This window comes from Blennius ocellaris (genome assembly GCF_963422515.1).
Source record: "Blennius ocellaris genome assembly, chromosome: 20".
NCBI classification, from domain to species: Eukaryota; Metazoa; Chordata; class Actinopteri; order Blenniiformes; family Blenniidae; genus Blennius; species Blennius ocellaris.
Window position 1 is genome coordinate 6391894 of NC_137669.1, and position 19423 is coordinate 6411316.

General features: G+C 41.8%; 1 protein-coding gene across 5 annotated transcripts in view; it reads right to left on the bottom strand.

The window, feature by feature from the left end:
* Nucleotides 1–19423, bottom strand: part of thrb (thyroid hormone receptor beta) — a 96591-nt gene that overhangs the window by 49587 nt on the left and 27581 nt on the right. Inside the window, exon 1 of one of the 5 annotated variants that reach the window (XM_080515700.1) lies at nt 528–654. The exons of the other annotated variants lie outside the window; for them this stretch is intronic. The gene's annotated coding sequence lies outside the window, so the exon portion shown is untranslated. Of the gene's footprint in view, nt 1–527; nt 655–19423 lie in introns of those variants that run through there. 5 annotated transcript variants of the gene reach the window in all.

The window sequence follows — 19423 nt, forward strand, 5'->3', positions numbered from 1 at the left end:
TACTATTTTCACCACATTTCTCTTAAATGTATGAACACATTTTAATGTTATTCTAAATATTTCGAGATACATTTCAACCTTTTTTCTCCACATCGTGTCACAATTCTAAACATTTTAATGGAAGTATTTTTCTTAAATCTCAAGACTAAAGTGTTGCTTTTAGAACTTTACTCATATGGTAGTAGACTGCTGCCCTGCTCTGTGATATTATTCTCAATGATCTCACGTCTTATTTCAACATCTTGACGTCTATTGATTTTGTAATCTTCATTCATTATGACCCAGTGTGGATTTGAATCCAATTGGCACATCAACACAAGCTACAGGCGGTTTCTTGTATTTATTGTAAAACAGTTTAAGGTCTTGTGTCTGAAAGCTGCCGGAGGAATAGAGTGGCCTCGGTAAACTTTAATGCTAACGTAGCATGCTAGCAGGACTCCACCACCAGAATCGACGCCGTCTATTTCCCGCTCAAACTCGTCCGCATTAGTTCCCCAAACACGACGCCATGCACTCCAGCAGCTTACCTCAGACGAGACTTTAAGTGAGCCATTATCTATTATTCAGGCGGACGTAAACACAATTCCAGGCATTGCAAACACTTTTCTCAGCCACGACACCGGGGACTCGCAAAGACGCCTTGTAATTCGTGTTTCTTTGAAGGACCAGAGTTCTTAGTGGAAGCTGGATATTTGCAGGCTGGACTCAACAACAAGATTAATTTCATGAAGATCACCTTTGGACTCAAGTAGCAGCTTTTTTTTTTTTTTTTAAACAACAACAACCACCACGAAGCAGCGCAGCATCAGTCACTGCTGTAAACACTGGATGTGAAACGTTTGGAGTCAGTTTTATCCCTTCATCTGTGTCTTAATGAGTCTCTCCCAAGTCGCTCGCCCGCAATAAAAGCAGGCATTAAGAAAACACTCCTGTGAACTCTGCACCGCGAACGCCTCGCCGTCGACCTCAGAGGAAAGCTTGTTTTTTCGAGAGCCCAGCCGCCCGTGTTGATGGAAACCTTCCCTTTACCTCCACTTGCAAATGTTTTGCTCATTAGTCTTGGTGACGGAGGTCTCAGAGACGGAGCGGAAATACAGTGTACGGCGCAGGAAGCGAGATTCAGCCGGTCTATGGAGCCGTTCTGACTATTTTCCATCCCACAACTTCCACTTAACAAATGTGAGGAGCCTGTTGATTGGCCGCAGGAACCGCCAATCAAGACGATAGCATAGCGTTAGCATGATTGTGCATATTTTCAAATATAATGATAACACTGGCAGTAACCATCAAAATGTGACACCTGCTTTCAAAAAATTCCTACAGATATTAAAAATCTTATGGAACACGTTATACCTTGAGATTTAAAATAAAATACAAGCTCTTTTGTAAATCACTTGGTTCAATGTTTATCCTAGTCCTGTTAGCGGCTAGCAGCTAACTGCTAAACCCCAAGCCCCCACTGAGTGGATCGATACCATGAAGACGGACGGAGAAAGGGACCTGGTGTTTAAATCGTACTATTGTATGACAAACAACTCGCAGCACCAGCTGGTGGCCAGGCATGCAAACTACAGCATTTCTCGATCGTCATCAAAAACTTTGCATCTGCATGCGACACGTTTACTGAAATGGAAGAAGGATTTCTTTCGTTCTCCAGTAAAGAGGGACTCAAATGCAAAAAGTACGTCATCAAGTTGAGACGCCAAAAGGCCTCATTGAGCTTTTGGCACCAAAACTACTTGTACTTGTTCAAGTTCAAACTCAGATCATATTGTTTACGTTGAGATTTTCAAAGTATTTGGTTTTTGTCGTTACCAAAGCTCCTCAGTAAGATTTAGGCACAGAAAGTATCGGATAATGTTTAGTCACCTGAAGTGCTTGGTTACATTTGGAGACTAGAAGTATTTGTTGAGGTTGATGTTGAGACATTAGAAGTACTTCAAGACATACTACATTTATGACATAAAATCTAATTTCTGACAAGACAAACCAGGACCTGGACCAAGACCTGGACCTGGTCCAGGACCAGGACCTGGGCCTGGCCCAGGGAACAGGATTATTTTAGGTGGCAAAGATTCTTGCGGTAACCTTAAGAATCAGTGTTGGAAGTGAGCTGTGTACAATCGTCTAAATATAGAAGCTCCAAGGAGGTTTTTCCCTCCTGTTCTGCAGCGATGTCGTCATTTCATGAAAACACCGAGCTTCACCAGACCAGAGGACGGACGGAACGGAAGAATGGAAGAGAATGGAAGAGAGGAAGAGGCTGGCGGGAAGGAGAAGATGGACGGTGGCAGGCCTCCAGCGCCGTGGCGAAGTGTTGGACGGACAAGATGTTTGTTGGCAGACGGCGGGAAGCCGCTTGCTGCCGAATTCCAAGCAGCGAAATCAAAGAGACCACGGACGCAAACAAAGCGAGAGAAACGCAAATCAAAAAGGTTTGGTTGAAGAGGAATCCGATCTGAAAGTTGAGTGACTGACGGTCCCACCGCCCCCCTCATGAGGCGACGGCCGACATCACGGGGGTTTATAAAACAAGTGTCGGAGCCTCTCGAACTGTAAATAGGTCAGTAATGGGCACCCTAGGACACTCTCCAGAACTCCTCCTCTGATTGGTCGCCCGCCACGTCTCTGGGGCAGAAACCTGAATACCAGGCTGGAGCAAACCCTGGCTCCCCAGGAACCCTGCCAGAACTTTAAAACACACCATCCGCTCAAAGTCTGACATTGCACAACATTATGTGACTGGAACACACAATGGAGGCCAGAGGACCGCGGCGGTCCGTCCCGACGGAGACGTCCAAGGGTCCCGGAGACCGACGAGGCTCGTCGGGACTCGACGACGAGCCTCAACGCACAACATCAAGGGACAAACTAGGAAAGTGCAGATCCTTGGATTCTGGATCCAAACAGATTTGGAAAGAAGTCAATTCTTTGTTTTCCATGAACACCGTGGCTGATCTCCACCCAACAGCTGGAACATTGATTTCTCTCAGCTCGAACACACACACACACACACACACACACACACACACACACACACACACACACACACACACACACACACACACACACACACACACACACACACACACACACACACACACACACACACACACACACACACACACACACAGACACACACACACACACACACACACACCTCTGTTCTCCAGTTATTCATACTTTTATTAATCAGGAGTGAAGATGGTGGTTCTGAGCTGCAGATTAACGACTCCTGACAGAGTAAAAAACAGTAAACCACAGTAAAGTAAACCAGAGTAGAGTAAACCAGAGTAAATTAATCCAGAGTAAACCAGAGTAGAGTAAATTAACCCAGAGTAGACCAGAGTAAAGTAAACCAGAGTAAGTTAACCCAGAGTAGACCAGAGTAAAGTAAACCAGCGTAAGTTAACCCAGAGTAGACCAGAGTAGAGTAAACCAGAGTAAGTTAACCCAGAGTAGACCAGATTAGAATAACCCAGAGTAACCCAGAGTAGTGTAAAGCAGACTGAAGTAAACCAGAGTAAACTACAGTAAACAATATTAAGCTAGAGTAAGGTAAACCAGAGTACAGTAAACCAGGGTTAACTAGAGTAAACCACAGTAAACAATAGTAAACGAGAGTGAGGTAAACCAGGGTTAACTCGAATAAACCACAGTAAACAATAGTAAACTAGAGTAAGGTAAACCAGAGCAAACCAGAGTAAACAACAGTAAACTAGAGTAAGGTAAACCAGAGTAAACCACAGTAAAAAAAATAGTAAACTAGAGTAAACAATAGTAAACTAGAGTGTGGTAAACCAGAGTACAGTAAACTAGGGTAAACTGGAGTAAACCAGGGTAAACTCGGTGAGGTGGGAACAAGATGGATTTATTGAAGAGGCAGTTGTTTAGACGAGACATTAGAGAGTTTGTTTCTCTGCACGGCTGACAGACGGCACACAGAGTATTACTCAAAGTTCTGGAGAGGAAACAGTCCTCACAGTACTTGTGCTTACATCACAGTGGTTACAAATTGACCCCAGATTATTGGCACCGTGACAAGCAGCTCGTAACGCTGGGCTCCGGCTGCAGTTTGACTACAGGAACGAAAACGCTGTCTCCGTCTGTTCAAGCACCAAAAGTACTCGGCAACATTTAGCTGATAGCTATCACAAGTACTTTACTCTCTTTACAACTACCTAAAGAACAAATATTTAGCAGGTTGTTGGCACCACAAGTGCTTGATTAAGGTCGCGTACCACAGATGTTCCGTTAGATTTAGGTTCAAAATTCTGATTATTTGATAAAATTCTGGTACCTCAAGTACTTGTTATAGATACTGACAAACACATGGTCACAGAAATATCCAACTCTGTCGAGGTACAACAAGTAATTGGTTAGACTTTGCTTTATATTAAATATCACAAGCACAAACACCAATTGGATTTGTTCTGGCGCCACAAATATTTGGTTAGAATTTGGTACCACAAACAATCGAGATTACTCAATAACTCGTGAAGTTTAAGTGATCGTCGTCACAATACAGTGGTCAGTAGTATTGACAGGGTCCAGGCTTTCAGAGTAGAGCTTCAACAAACAGTTTATTAAACCTAACTGGCTCTGTGCTCTGAAACTGAAGTAGCTGAATGCGTCTTTGACATTAGTCACCTAATGTGCTCACACTCACACAGAAAATACCCCGTTGGGGGCAATAAACAGTGTTTCAATCAAGGTTTGGCTTTAAAAATGTTCCGTAAGCTTTTATACAGTTTGGAACCACAAGCGCTATTAGAATAAAGAAGAAATACTCAGTTTGATTTTTACACCAAACATACTTGGTTATACCGAGGCATTTTATTATACTTGGTAAAATAAAATTTTAAGTGGTCATATTCTGCAAAATTCACATTTTCCAAAATTAATAATAATCGTCTCCATACCTGGACCGACGCCCCAGAAGTGAATAAAGTGTGTCCTCTCTCTCCCTAGCTTGTTCCAGGTTTTAAAAAGTGTGTTGCTCCAACCAGCCAATCAGAAATCAAACCCTATATAGTGTCATCAGGGGGTTTAGCCAATCACAATCAAGGTCGGCTCCTCCCTTTTCACTCCGCCCACAATTAGGCAGCTCTGCTCTGGCACATGGCACCACGAGAGGAAGTACTTCCTCCTCTTCCCATAGATGGGCATGTGTGGGCGGAGACAGTCCAGCTCACACAGACACAGCAGATTCTGAATGCAGCTCCTATGATCCAATATTGAAATGGAGGGAAAATCAAGGAACTTTTAATACAAGGTTTCTGTACCAACGAGACTCATACGACATTTCTAAGAGGAGGATTTATCTTCCATTAACTCACCAAAACAGAACTTCACTGTTGTTTCCCATCTGTCAAATACAGGAAATGTTAGTTGGCGCAAAATGATGTGATTTGGTGGAATTCTCTTTTTTTTTCCCACCATTAATAAAAAAGAGAAAAACCAAGAATAGTTGTGTTTATCTGGCAAACAGCTTTCCAAAGCCTGGTATTTATCTGTTCCTGTGCTGCACAGCTCTGATCATACAGTGAGTCACACACACACACACACACACACACACACACACACACACACACACACACACACACACACACACACACACACACACACACACACACACACACACACACACACACACACACACACACACACACACACACACACACACACACACACACACACACACACACACACACACACACACACACACTAAATGTGGAGAAGTTTGTGGCTCTAAACCCTGACGGAGAGACTCGCCGCCTCCTTGAGCTTTATTTGACTTTGGCTGCTCAGAAGCGACCCCGCCTCAATCCAACATTACATTTTAGACCCAGTTTTTAAACAGCCATGTGGATTTTTTTTTTGTAGCTTGAGTGTTTTGCTGGTTTTCCATGATGTTCTTCAGGCTCAACCGAACCGTTTCCTCTCCAAACACACGGGATATACATTTTATTTCTTCATATGTTACTCCGAAGCGAGGGCTGTCAACCATTTGGCCCACTGGGCAAAACACTGCTGAAGTGTGAAAACTGGCAAAAAAAAATTATGAAATTTTTAAAAAATTTTAACAATTTGAATTCGTTGGCTGGCCGTGTGACTTAATGTATAGATGACAAATATGATGGGTCAGTTGTCATCTTGTGTAAATAAAAAACTTGTTGATTAATAGTTTAACTTGACACTCTGGGGTCAAAATTTCAATAATGGCATCAAAAATGAATTAAAATACTTATATTACTGACTGCAAGTCACATTTTCTTGTACTTCCTTGGCTGGCCATGTAACCTGTAGATCAAAACATATGGTTGATTCCATGCTGAGCCACTAGATGTCACTGTATTGCAGAAGAAAGCTGCTACAGCACCAAAGAAAATCATCCAAAATGATGGGATTTAATGGACTGTAAGAAAACGGAAAACTAAATGGTATGTGGAACCCATTCTTGATCACACGCTGGACTAAAGCGAGTTGAAATGAAGTTTGGTGTTTTCTTACTAACAGTGCTTGAGATTTTGCAAAATCTGTGGATAAGGGTTAATGCTAACAAGTTTTAAAATAAATAACTATTAAGTCAAATGCTAATTAATAATGTTAATTGAACCAATGCTAATGCTAACACAAAGCCAATCTGAGGACTTCTATGCGTTATTTGGTTGTCGTCAAAACACTGCCCCGTGGCTCCCACTGGTATTGCAGGACTGTCGTGTGTCCATACAGAGACAAACACAAATACCCAAAGATGGAAGGTTTTTGAATATTTCACGCTTAATAGAAGCTTTTTATTCAGTAGACAAACCATCTTTTCTCCTGACCGGTGAGTTTTCCCTCAATACAGAGACGTTAAAAGATGAAGCCCACGTCTTTCAATCTTCAATCGATTCTTCTCTCGGAACAAACTTCGTACACAAAAAGACATTCAAGATCAAATTCTTTGCTTTGCTGGAACGGGAACCTCTGTTGGGCCGTGAAAGTTCTCATTGATTCCTGATTCTCCTGCTACGTGACGAGTCGGACTCACTGCATCGCTCCTCCCAACACTCCAAACATTGGATCCGGAGCAGGAGGGCAAACTGAGGACAACCAACGAGCTCAAACAAGCGGTAAACAAGTGCAAATCCTCCATCCTCTTGGCCGGGCTTCGTTCCTCTGTTTGTTTGAGAGTTCAGCCTCAAACCAGAGTGAAAGGATTCGACTCACTTCTGGTCCAACAAAATAAATCGATAGAAAAAGGTTGCAGGATTAACGAAAAGGAGATTTAATTTTATTTTATCTCACCAGGACATGAGGATTCAACAGTGCAATTTGATTGATGGAGGTTCTCCTGGAGACCGCCTCAAACTGCAGGACAACACTGAATTCAATGAAGTTGATTTAAATTATGATGAGGCGTTTCACTTTTTTATCCAATAGTTAAATCACACATTTATGCACAGTATATGGCCAATTTCTTGTTATTGCAAGTCAGTATGTGCAATACATATAATTATGTTTCCATGTGCTGTGAATTCATGCTCGCCAAATTCTAAATTACAGATTTTTTAATGTTGCCAAGACATGCTACTTAAGTAACGTTAGGTAACTTAAGTAATCCAACATCACAACATTGCTAATTAATGCTACTTGAGTAACTTTAGAAAAACTATATAGGAAAAGTTGTTCTGCTTAGGTGATGTTAAGTTAGGCAATTCAGCTAATTTAAGTAATGCAACTTAGCAACATAACTAAGTTACGCTACTACAAAGTACCTTCAGTTAAGTAATGTGAGCTAACTAAAATAATGCTAATAAGTAATGTTATATTCTTTTGTCACTAATTATTGATAGTTAAGGAGGTTAGGTAGTATTGCCAAGTAATGCTACTTAGTTTAAGACACTTAAGAAATGCCACTTAACAACAAAGTTGCATTACTAGAGTAACTTAAATACAACTTGGCAATTTTGCTATATAGTTTTACTAAAGTTACTCAAGCAGCATTAATTAGCAATATTGCTAAATCATTCTACTTATGTGATGTGAAGTAATGGAAGTAGTTTATCGCGTAAAAAGAAACGAAATCATAAAGTTAAAATAAGAAGAAAAGCATAATTCAGCCAACTTAGTTAACGCTACTTAGCAACAGTGCTAAGCTAACGTCATTAAAGCCATTTAGCAACATTCCTGTTAAGCTACTTAGAAAAGTAAATGTCGTCATTCCTGTCACTGGTCAGTTGGAGTGACGTAATCGCTTCTGAGTCTAAATCCAAGTCCGATGGGAGTGTAAATAAAGCAGCTTCTTGTTTTTTCTCGGTGGTTTTCTAGAGTTTGGTCCAGAATGGATCAGTCCTGGAGATCAGTGAACTTTCCCCTCGAAAGGAATTTCACTCCACACTTCATATAAAACATGTTCTCACTCCGTGTCTGGTCATAATCTGCACAGGAACATCTTAAAATAGCCTCCTTCTCTGGAAGGACCTCCTGGAACCCAGACGAGAGGCGGGAGCTGGTTCTAGTCGCTTCACCAAAAAGATCAGTTTCCAGATGAGCAGCCAGCGAGTACCGCAGAGAAAATAAAACCACCCCGCCAAGTGTTTCTGCAAGTCGACACTGAAACCCCGTGCTGCTACAGCGGGGAAACCAGCCAGAACATGTCGTTTCGCTGGCTTCCTGCTAGCTTAGCATGTTAGCATTTAACTTCTAGTGGCCTTTTATTGCATTTTTTTTTTTTTATAGCCATTTTAAGTTTTGCAATTTTGCCCTTTTAATCATTCTTAGTTGTTTTATGTCTTCTTAACCATTTTATTTGCTTTGGCCATTTTGACACTTTTAGCCATATTGCTTTTTTTTTTAAATCCCTTTTTAACAATTATGATTTAAGCTGCTCTTCATTATTATTATTATTATTATTATTATTATTATTATTATAATTATCACCATTATGATATTTTTATTAGTAGTAGTAGTACTCTTAGCTGTCACTCTTTTGCCGTTTGACCTTTTCTATTTATTTATTTATTCATTTATGCTGCCATTTTTGCCAGTTTAGTCGTTTCTTCCATTTGAAGCCCCCTTTTTAAGCAATAGAGCAATACTGGCTATCTTCCATATTATTTTATATATTGAGCGTTCCGTTAGGACACAGGGGCCAAGGAGAGCTTTAAGTTGCAGGCGTCTGTCCTCGCCAAACTACAAGTTTGTTCCAGATGTTTTTTCCTGTTGTTAGCAGAACAATAATTAAGCTTCGTGTACATTTCAACCTTGAGCATTATATAATCCTTAACCATGTAGTAGTGAGAAGTGAATGACTGTTCAGAACACAGATCATTTTATTGCTTCTATAGCCGAGCATTTGTGTAATATTGGTGATACTAATTCAATAATAGGCTGGTCCATATAAACTGATGGAAACCTTTAAACTACCTTATGTCTATAACTTTACCCATCAGTTACTTAAAGGAGTCGTCAGCTGGTATCCTCACGTTTCCAGGCTGCTGATAGGCTGCAGGAATTGTCAATCATGGAAACCCATAGCATAGCATAGCGGTCCTTTATTCACAAAAAGTAAAACTAAAAGACAATCATGGAGCCGACTGCAAACATCCAGCTGCAGAGCAATGCACGCGGAGATGTAAAATTAAACACAGGGTCATTTGTAAATCACATGGCTCAACGTTTATATTAACCCCCGTTAGTGGCTAACCACTAGTGGCTAGTTGCTAACCGCTAAAAGGACTAGTAAAACCAGTTTGGGGTTTGTGATATCCTTCTGTGTTGACGACAGTCAAAACCTCCAGTTTCGTGCTGCGCCCCCTTGTGGGCGATTCTGGTTCGAACACAGAGCGCAAACAAACAAAAAAGTTCCACAAGTTTCAACTGAGGTCCAACACCAATAAACATGTTTTAACAAGGAAACATGAGATTTCCGGGTGACGACTCCTTAAATAAGTAGTTTGCAAACTGGAACTGGGCATAAAAATAGCGCGACGATAAAGACGCAGTGATCCATGAAGCCAGAATAGAAGAATCTACATGTTGAATTTACTGGCATGTAACGTGTTATTAGAGGGTTTCCTTTCCTGTCTTTCTGCCCCGTGGATCATTCTAGAATGATTGACGGTAAAACCTCCTTCCTCCCTGCGTCCTGCAGTCTTCAGCCACCCTCCTCTCCTGGTTCCAGTTCCACTGTTTCCCTGAAACCAGTCCAGCTCGCACATATTCTGGCACTGCGCCCTCCTCCGCCTCTTCCCACGTCCCGGATCCACATTCTGCTGCTTTTGTTTTTCAGACGACCCTTTAGCATCAGAGACAGACTGAGTCAGGCGGGCCACGCTTTCCTGCTTTTTTTCTTCCCTTGGCTAAATGAAAACTCTGCAGCTATTCCAGGCGGTGATTCCATCAGAAACAGACAGAAGCAGAGAGAGAGAGAGAGAGAGACAGAAAAAAAAGAAGAAGAAGAAAAAAGAACATCTGGTCCACATGTTGGAGATTATCCTGCCTACATGTGAAAAAATCCTCAATGTGTGATTCCGACATCAGGAAATATTCATATTTGGCCTCAAATGTTATCGGACTGAGGCTTTTGGTGAAGGATGGAATGAAACTGAAGCAAATAAAAGTCCCAGAAGGTTCCAGCTCAGAGCGGCTGAATTGGATGATGTTTTTTATCAAGAGGGGTTTCATCAGTTCATCGTTTTCTTCACTTTACATAACTGACGCGGCGTATTTAAACTCTAACGAACCAACAAACGTGCTCAAGTTAATTAAAGAACAAGTCCAGTGGATCTCATTCAGTCGCTCTGAGCTAAACCTGGAACGTTCTGGAACTTCCTGGAACGTCACAATCAAACACCTTATTTTCTCTGTGTAGTATCTGTTGGTACAGTTCTTATTTTCAATTGTTTCCACTGATAAAAGTTATGGATGGTACCTAAAGTATCGTACCCAACTGTTACCATTTTTTTGGTAACCTCTCCGTTGAGGTAGCTAGCACATCGGTATGGTTCCATGAGGCGGAGCTACAACGCAGCCGTCTGCCAGCGATGATCGTCACTCTGGAAAAGCAGCAATATTTAAATATCTCCACATTGTATGAACCCTCCGAAGAACCGTATCGTAGCCCCAAGCGACACAATCAGATCAGCTGGATCAGTCCGAGAAGGTTTTTGTCATCAGTACAGATTCATGGGTAAAGGAGTTTAAATATCTGAGCTCCACATCAATGGGATAAACTGTCCAGCCTCGGCAAAGGAACGGCATGAACTGATCTGAAACTCTGATAAAACATCTTCAACAAGTCCAGTTGATCTGACTCAGTCGCTCTGAGCGAACCTCAGAGCCTCGGTCTCCCAGGAGCTTCCTGCACGGAGAACATCAACACATGTCTGACGTCAGTGTCACACATTCAGGACTTTCTCACGTCGACTGGATGATCTCCAACACGTGGACGAGATGTTCTGATATTTGACATCGTGAAAACGTCTGCCTGACACATGAGAAGCAAAATCATTCTCATTTCTGTTCGCCTCCCTCGTCTGTTCTCATCTGCCTCCTCCAGAGCCGCCGCCGCCAGGGTTGTGCCGATTAACGATAGCAGGACTGAACAGCGGTCGAATGTTTGAGGGAAAACAAGAATTTCCCTTTGCAGAGTGGGAACACCTTCTGGTCTCCTTACAAACTGGAGGTGCTGCGATCCAAATGCCTGATCGGGACTTTCTCAAAGACGTTTCCAGTCGATCGTTGACTGAAATCAGCAGGGCTGCATGAAAGCACTTTACAACTATAAATGCTGAGTTAAGAGAAGAAGACGAGGTGCTCTGCTGCCCAACGGACGATCTGAAGTGAGCGAATCGTCTGCTCTGTGAAATAATGGCCGCAATGGCAGCATGAGGGCGATGACACAGTCACAGTAATGAAACGTGTTCGTCATAGCAGACAGACGCCAGACATTTCTCCTAAAATGTGGGAAAAAATGTTCAAAAATAAAAGTTGTTTTTCGATACAGAAGAGATAGATTGATCTGTGATCACTGACTTCATGGTAACTGAACCCTGCCACAGGCGTCTGCAGTCTGTACGCCGACTCTTCTTCCTTTTACTCAACCCGTTTTTGAGAAAACATCCATTACAGTCGGCGGAAGCCAAACAAAGAGGCCCGTCTCTCATTAGATCTGCAGTAAACAAGCCGGGGCTAAAAAAAGAGGCTCATCGTGGCTCCATCCAGTTTCAATAAGCGGCATCAGGCTGGAGCGACGCCACTATTTGCCCTGATTGTTTATGCTGCTGGAAGCGAACGCCGCTCGCTCAGGTAACATCAGCTAAAGACAGACGAGAGACAGAAAGACAAGAAGGCTGAAAAAAAAAGTTCTGTTTGTGGAGATTCTGAGGATAAACGAACCGTCCATGAACCTTGCAGCTCTGGGTTAGACACCAAACACTGCATTACCTCCGGCAGCCATGTGGGGGCAGTGTTCAGATTAGACATGAATGACGAATAGGAGAACGTCCTCAAAGAGCCTACCAATAGGCAAACATTGAACTGACCGTTGAATTTGACTCTTCTTGGTAAAGATCCCGTATGTGGATTTAGAGTGGCGCCCTCTGCTGGATGTATTTGTTGCAACAAACTATACGCACAAAAGTATAACAATAGCAATGATTACACGTTTGAAATCATTTTCTTGGTAACAGAGAACATAAATGAGCTTTTCGGTTTATGACTGTTACAAACAAGTAATTTCACAGCAGGTTACAAGAATGTCAAAAAAAAAAAAGACAAAAGCCTTCGTTTCAATATCTGAGCTACCAGAATATCGTGACTGCCCTTTAATGTCTGGGTAAAGTTTAGATAATAAACTCCGTGGCTGCCATCGCAACAAATAAAAGGAAAAAGGAAAAGAAAAGTGACCTTATGAGGCTCAGGAATATGTTTGGTAAAATCTGTATTTGAAAATCAAGTGAAAGTATGTTGGCTTTTTTTTTTTTTTTTTTTTTTTTAAACACGTCCAAAACATCGTCTGGGTCACACTCAGCCTCCATTGATCCCAATAATATATTATATTGTAGGACGGCAGAACCCAGGAGAGAAAAGATCATGTTTAAGAGAAAACTTTTAATTTCTTGAGCTAGAAATATTAAAACAAGTGTGATTTCCTTCAGTTTCACACTTGAAACAAGCCAGATAAATTGCATATCAAGACCTTGATTCTGTCTCAAATGTGTAGAAAGTCCAAGAATCTGTCTGGACGTCTCTTCAAACACTTGATCAGGGTGATTATTGATTAGGTGTCATTTTAGCTTCAGTCCTTCTTGGACACGGTGGATCCTGCTGTTCTGATCGACCAACTCCAGAACCTCAGCTGGAAGCTCTCAGAAACACTCGGAGTGATTTAGACGTCAACTGATATCTTTAACCCCAGAGAGACATGAATCCACTCAACAAACTACATTTTACAATTGTTGGTGTAACTTGTTCCGCTTCATTCATGACGAGTGGATCCCCGTTACACAACGTTTTCTTTGAGAACTCATGACAAGAGCGAGTTGCTAAGAAGTAGATCTGGACACTCCGACCTTTAATCTGATCCGTTTCTTCAAGATGTGCTCTTTCACTTAGTGTTTAATCTGAGATTTAACTTCCCAAAAAGTGTCTCATTGAACCAAAGGTCAGTTATTGACCCGGACTCTGGACTGGCGACCCTCCAGGATGGAAGTCTGCCTTCGCCAGGAGGGTTGGTTCCAACGCCTTGTGACATCAAACACGATAACAGTGTTCTGGAAGATGAATGTCGTTTCCACAAGAAATGAACGACCTTGGTACTTGCGTTTCAGAAACGTATTATTTTCCAGGTTTAGCTCAGAGCGACCGAATGAGACCGACTAGACTTGATCTTCAGGACCTTCAGTCGCTTCAGGACCGTAAGGACCTTTAGTAGCTTCAGGACCATAAGGACCTTCAGGACTTCCAATAGCTTCAGGACCATAAGGACCTTCAGTAGCTTCAGGACTGTAAGGACCTTTAGTAGCTTCAGGACCATAAGGACCTTCAGGACTTCCAATAGCTTCAGGACCATAAGGACCTTCAGTAGCTTCAGGACTGTAAGGACCTTCAGTAGCTTCAGGACCGTAAGGACCTTCAGTAGCTTCAGGACCGTAAGGACCTTCAGTGCCTTAAAGACCTTCTTTGTCAGGTCCAGCAGCTATTGTTGTAGACGGTCCAGGTCCACTAATGAAACCAGAAGAAAACTTCTTCCAGCAGGTAAAATGTTCCACCCAAGAATTTTATTCTCACTGGCCAACAACCAGCTTTATCTTCATCATCGTATCTAAAACAGAGACCTGACTTGAACAAAACAAGACTAACATCAAATCTGGATGAAATCTGTTCCGACTCAGTTTCTACGAATCACGTTTTCATGGAAAAGCTCAAACAGCTTGTTGAAAAACAGGACATTGGTCATCAGTTACACATTGAAATAAATGCAGTGGTTTATCTCATATTCTGGTTTCATTTAAAGATTACAAGAATAATGACAACAAATCGGAACATGCAAAGAAAAACAATGAGGAAGAATCTAATGAAATGGAGAAGGTCCTGAAGTCGAACTCCGCGAGAGTCGAAGGGTGCATCCAAATAGTCCCTCCTATCCGGGAAAGGAAAAGTGGATAGGAAAGGAGATAGGAGGGACGATTCGGAAGCACCCGAGCTCTCCGAGAGTCGAGCTCTTCCAGTGAATCAGTTTCAGGTAGAGAACAGCAGCCACGTGGCCATGAAGTTAACAAATCAGTGTTTTATTACAGTTCATTAATTCACCTTGAGGCCATCGGGAAATATCCGGCAACGTCCGGAGAAACACGGTTCAGCCTCGCCAGCGGTAATGAAACGATTAAATCCTATTCTGTGAAAAACACTGGCGTCAACACAATCTGAGGACTCCCGTCCACCGAGGCTCCCTGAGCTGCAGGACCAAGTGCAGACGAGCAGCACAACAGTCATTTTAGCCTCTTTCTTTCTCATCCCCTCGTTCCCACGTCCGACCGGAAGCGTCTGTTCCACCTCGGGCAAAAACCCAAACCGACGCAACAAATGTCCCGACAGCAGCGAGACGCTTCGCCTGAATGTTAAAACCAACTGGACCCCGTTTGAGAAGAGTGAAAGCAACTTGTGGTGTGTGTGTGTGTGTGTGTGTGTGTGTGTGTGTGTGTGTGTGTGTGTGTGTGTGTGTGTGTGTGTGTGACTCACTGTATGAGCAGAACAGAAAGTCTAAGAGGAATAGTGTTGTTCATTTATAATGTCTAAAGTGACGCACCGAGCTCTTCCTGACTAAAACCTCCGCCGCCGTCGTCTTCGTCTTCGTCTTCGTCTTCGTCACCTCCTCCATCCCTCAGTCGCATTTTTGGAAAATCTACATTTTCTCAAAGGAAGCAGCCACAGCGGCTCACCGACGGCTGTTCGTTGACGCTCTCGGGGAATTCATTCATCAACCGTACGCAGCTGATGGTTTAACACAATTACAAAATAAAGCCATGTATTGCACATCTTTAAATTTACAAAAAAACTCATGTATTATATAAGTATGCATATGTTTGAAGCTACGGTAACAGGTATTGTTTTTTTTATATAAAAAAGGTTGATGTGGCTTTCAAAGGTAACTGGGAGAAGACGGGCACAGTGGAGACGCACAATCAACTGGCGAAAAACAGACTCAAGTTCAAAGATAGGCTGATAAACAGAATATTTACAGAAAGCCCAAAGGCTTCCCTTTTTTGAAGTCGAGAAGAAACTCAAGAATTATTGTGAATTCACCAGACATTGCTGTTCTTCCAGAAGAATTTACTGTAAACTTTACCAACTTTGGAAGTAATAGCTTTTACCTCCTTATTTGCGAAATGCCACCTCCTCCATAGCTGGAAAACAACAACGGCTCCTTCAAACTCGATCAGTGAGGCGATGTCCTTTTTAAGAATTGACCAAATGAGATGTTCAAGAAGGAGACATGAACAAACTACAATTTATTGTCAAAAGAGCTAAAATCACCGTTCAACAAAATGTCCAGTTAGTTGCACCCCGATCGGCCCGAAAATACCACTTTGGACCACAAGAGGGTGTTGATTTTCCACTTTTGCTGCCAAATCAGCACTAAAAAAAGAGACAATGTCTTGTTTGAGGAAACGAGCCGAGTTACTGCCACCTCGGGTGCAGAACTTGGTTAAACTTGTGTGTACTGTAGCTTTAAATTATTTAAAACAAAATTTTGAAGCAGAGGTTTGTCATTGAACACGGATAAAGAGGAAAATCAAGAATGTATTCAGTATTTTTCTATATTCCTCTTTTTTTGGTGAGTATTTCTTTTTTTAAATCGATTTTGACGATGGCTTGTTAGAGTTCAGAGAAACTTAACCGTATCAAAGTTATGGTCTACTTTCCAGAAATAGCTGTAAGAATTTATCAGGTTGGTTTTTTTTTAGATTCACAGCAACAAATTGCAGAGGGTTTAACTCCTTCAGATTAAGGACTCTGGCCGATCAAAAGTTTGCCTTGCTTGCTGTGAGGGAACCTTCCAGTAGGGAAGCCAGACCTGGACTAGAGCAAGACCCGGACCGGCGTCTGGGCCTCGTCCAGATTAAACGAAAAACCCAAGGCAATCGATAACAATACCACGATACCAATACCACAATACCAATATAGTACCAATACCACGATACCAATATAATACCAATACCACGACACCAATACCACAATACCAATATAATACCAATACCACGATACCAATATAATACCGATACCACGATACCAATATAAGACCAATACCACAATACCAATATAATACCAATACTACGATACCAATACCACAATACCAATATACTACCAATACCACGATACCAATACCACAATACCAATATAATACCAATACCACAATACCAATACCATGATACCAATACCACGATCGGTACCGATGTTCTTTTAAAAGCTCGTGAACACAACGTCAATAGTCTCGCTTTAAAGGAACACTTCCCGCTCTTCACCAACACACAAATTTCTCTCTGTACCTCCCCGCTAAACAAAAGATGACCAAGTTCACTGAAATTAGTTTCAACAACTAAAACCAGCAGAAAAGGTAAAGCCAACATCCAACATGGTGAAAATGACCAAATCAACTGAGACGGGCTCAATCTGCTAAAACGCATACTTAAAATTCTAAATCAAACATCCAACTTTTTAGCTCATAAATAAAAAAAAATAAAATAAAAAAAAACGAGAAATCCAATTTGCAGATTGTGGCCTGAGGACTCGTGCAGATACTGAAGGTCATGCTGCTCTTGTTAGATAAAGCTGCTTTTATCAGAAGCGCATATTTTTCCCACCGAACTGACAAACCCTCCGAGTATCTCCCTCTGCCCTCAAATCAGCTCTTCTGGTTCGGCTGAAACACTGAGACCTTGTGTGGGTTTTTACACTCCACCTTCCTTGGAATCACGGAAACCAACAGGCTGCTCCTTTTAACCGACCGCTGAGGGAAACGACGGGAAGGAGAAAGAGCACTGTCGTTTAAATGAACCCACCTTCACAAAGACATAGACGATGAATCTGGCCGATCAGTTTCGGCTTCAGCTGACAACATTTGGGTCCCACTGACTGAAACGCCAGAGCCAGAGAGGGCGGAGGACAACTCCACCCTCAGGCCGAAGGGTCACAATCAACAAGACAAATAAAAGAAGCCAGACGTACCTGCAGGAGTGTCGGAGTTTACGCACCGCGATGACATCACATGCAAGAGAGCAGAAAAAAATGAAATAAGATAACGCACAACGTGAGTTTTCTGCACCGTAGATGAGCTGAGTCAGCGTGTGTCAGATACATAACCCCCTTTCGGTGTGAGTCACACTTTAAATCTTTCGCCTTAAAAGCCCTCGGCGGAGGGGAAGTGGACGAGAATCTACCCGCCAAGTTAAAACTCCAGTTCACACTGATGAACTCACCGGATGTATTTGAAGTTTTGATTCGACTTCCTGTGCTGCTGCTTTCGTGAAGGAGGTCGAACACGAGTTGAGGACTACTGACCTTTGACGACTGACCTTTTCCAAAACAAAGCGGTGACCGAGGGAACAAATCCACCAACATTGGTTTGATTTGAATCCAATCGTCACATCACATTAAACATGGACGGCAAAATAGAAGAAATTCCGTAAAGTCAATCAGGATGTGTTCAAATGAACCCAATTTATTTCAATATTAATCATATAGTTGATGTGACTCATTAAATATAAAGTTTTAATGCAAATATATCAATATAACATGTTAATACCAATGGTTCTGATTAAAATACATCTGGAACAGAATTTATAGTAAATGTACACTGGAAAAAGAAAACAGTTGGAAATAGTTGGACTAATTTAACTGAATGGCTTCAATTGGTCAAATCTAAATGAACCAACTTCTTGGAACTTAATTGGAAGAATTAGATGAAGTTCATTTAGACGTTACCAGCTGAAGCAAATCAATTATGTTGGTTCAACTATTTCCAACTATTTTGTCATTAAAATTGTGAAATAATCTTTACAGCAATTGTCACAGTTACAGACACACGTAAAGACTTTGAAATATCCAGAACCATCTCAAGAGGAGCGACACTTAATATGGATCTCAACAGCAGTAAACAATTATCTATAGAAGTTTGGCATTTAACAGAAACGTAGGACAAGCGAGAGGGTTTCCACTGGCTCAAGCTATAAGGGGACGATTAGATTAGATTGTACTTTAGTCATCCAAAAAAACAGAAAAATGTTCTTGTTTCAGCAGCAAAAAGGTAAAAAAAAAAGAAGTAGCAAAATATGAGATAAACCCGAAAAAGATAAACACTCTACTATAAAAACATGAACAAACAAACAATAAAACCAATGACTGAAGCATGATAAATAAATAAATATGTGCACAAATATGACAGCAGCATTTACGGAGCTAAACAAAAGGCCCTGGGGTTATTCAACCGTCAGTATTTAACAGGAAATTGAATCAAAACTTTTGCACACGATACCAGCATAGATATCAAACTTTCAAATTCCGACTGAAGCTCCGTTTCCATGTTGGCACACGAAGCCAGTTGGGTCTCTTAGGTGAAACAAATAGGGAGATTTGACGGTTGAAATGAATAAAAATGCACCAATATTAGGGTTTTCTTGGGTTAGGGTTAGGGTTAGAGCTAGGGTTTAGGGTTAGAGATAGGGATAGGGTTAGGGTTCAGGGTTAGGCATAGGGTTAGAGATAGGGTTTAGGGTTAGAGACAGAGATAGGGTTTAGGGTTAGGGTTAGGGTTACCTGAGAAAACCGGTGAACAAACACGATTTCTCACCCCCCAAAAATGGAAGCGTTCCTTTAAAGAAATGATCCATCCTTTCCGTGTCTCCTGATACAAAAGCTACAGGAGACAGTGCCT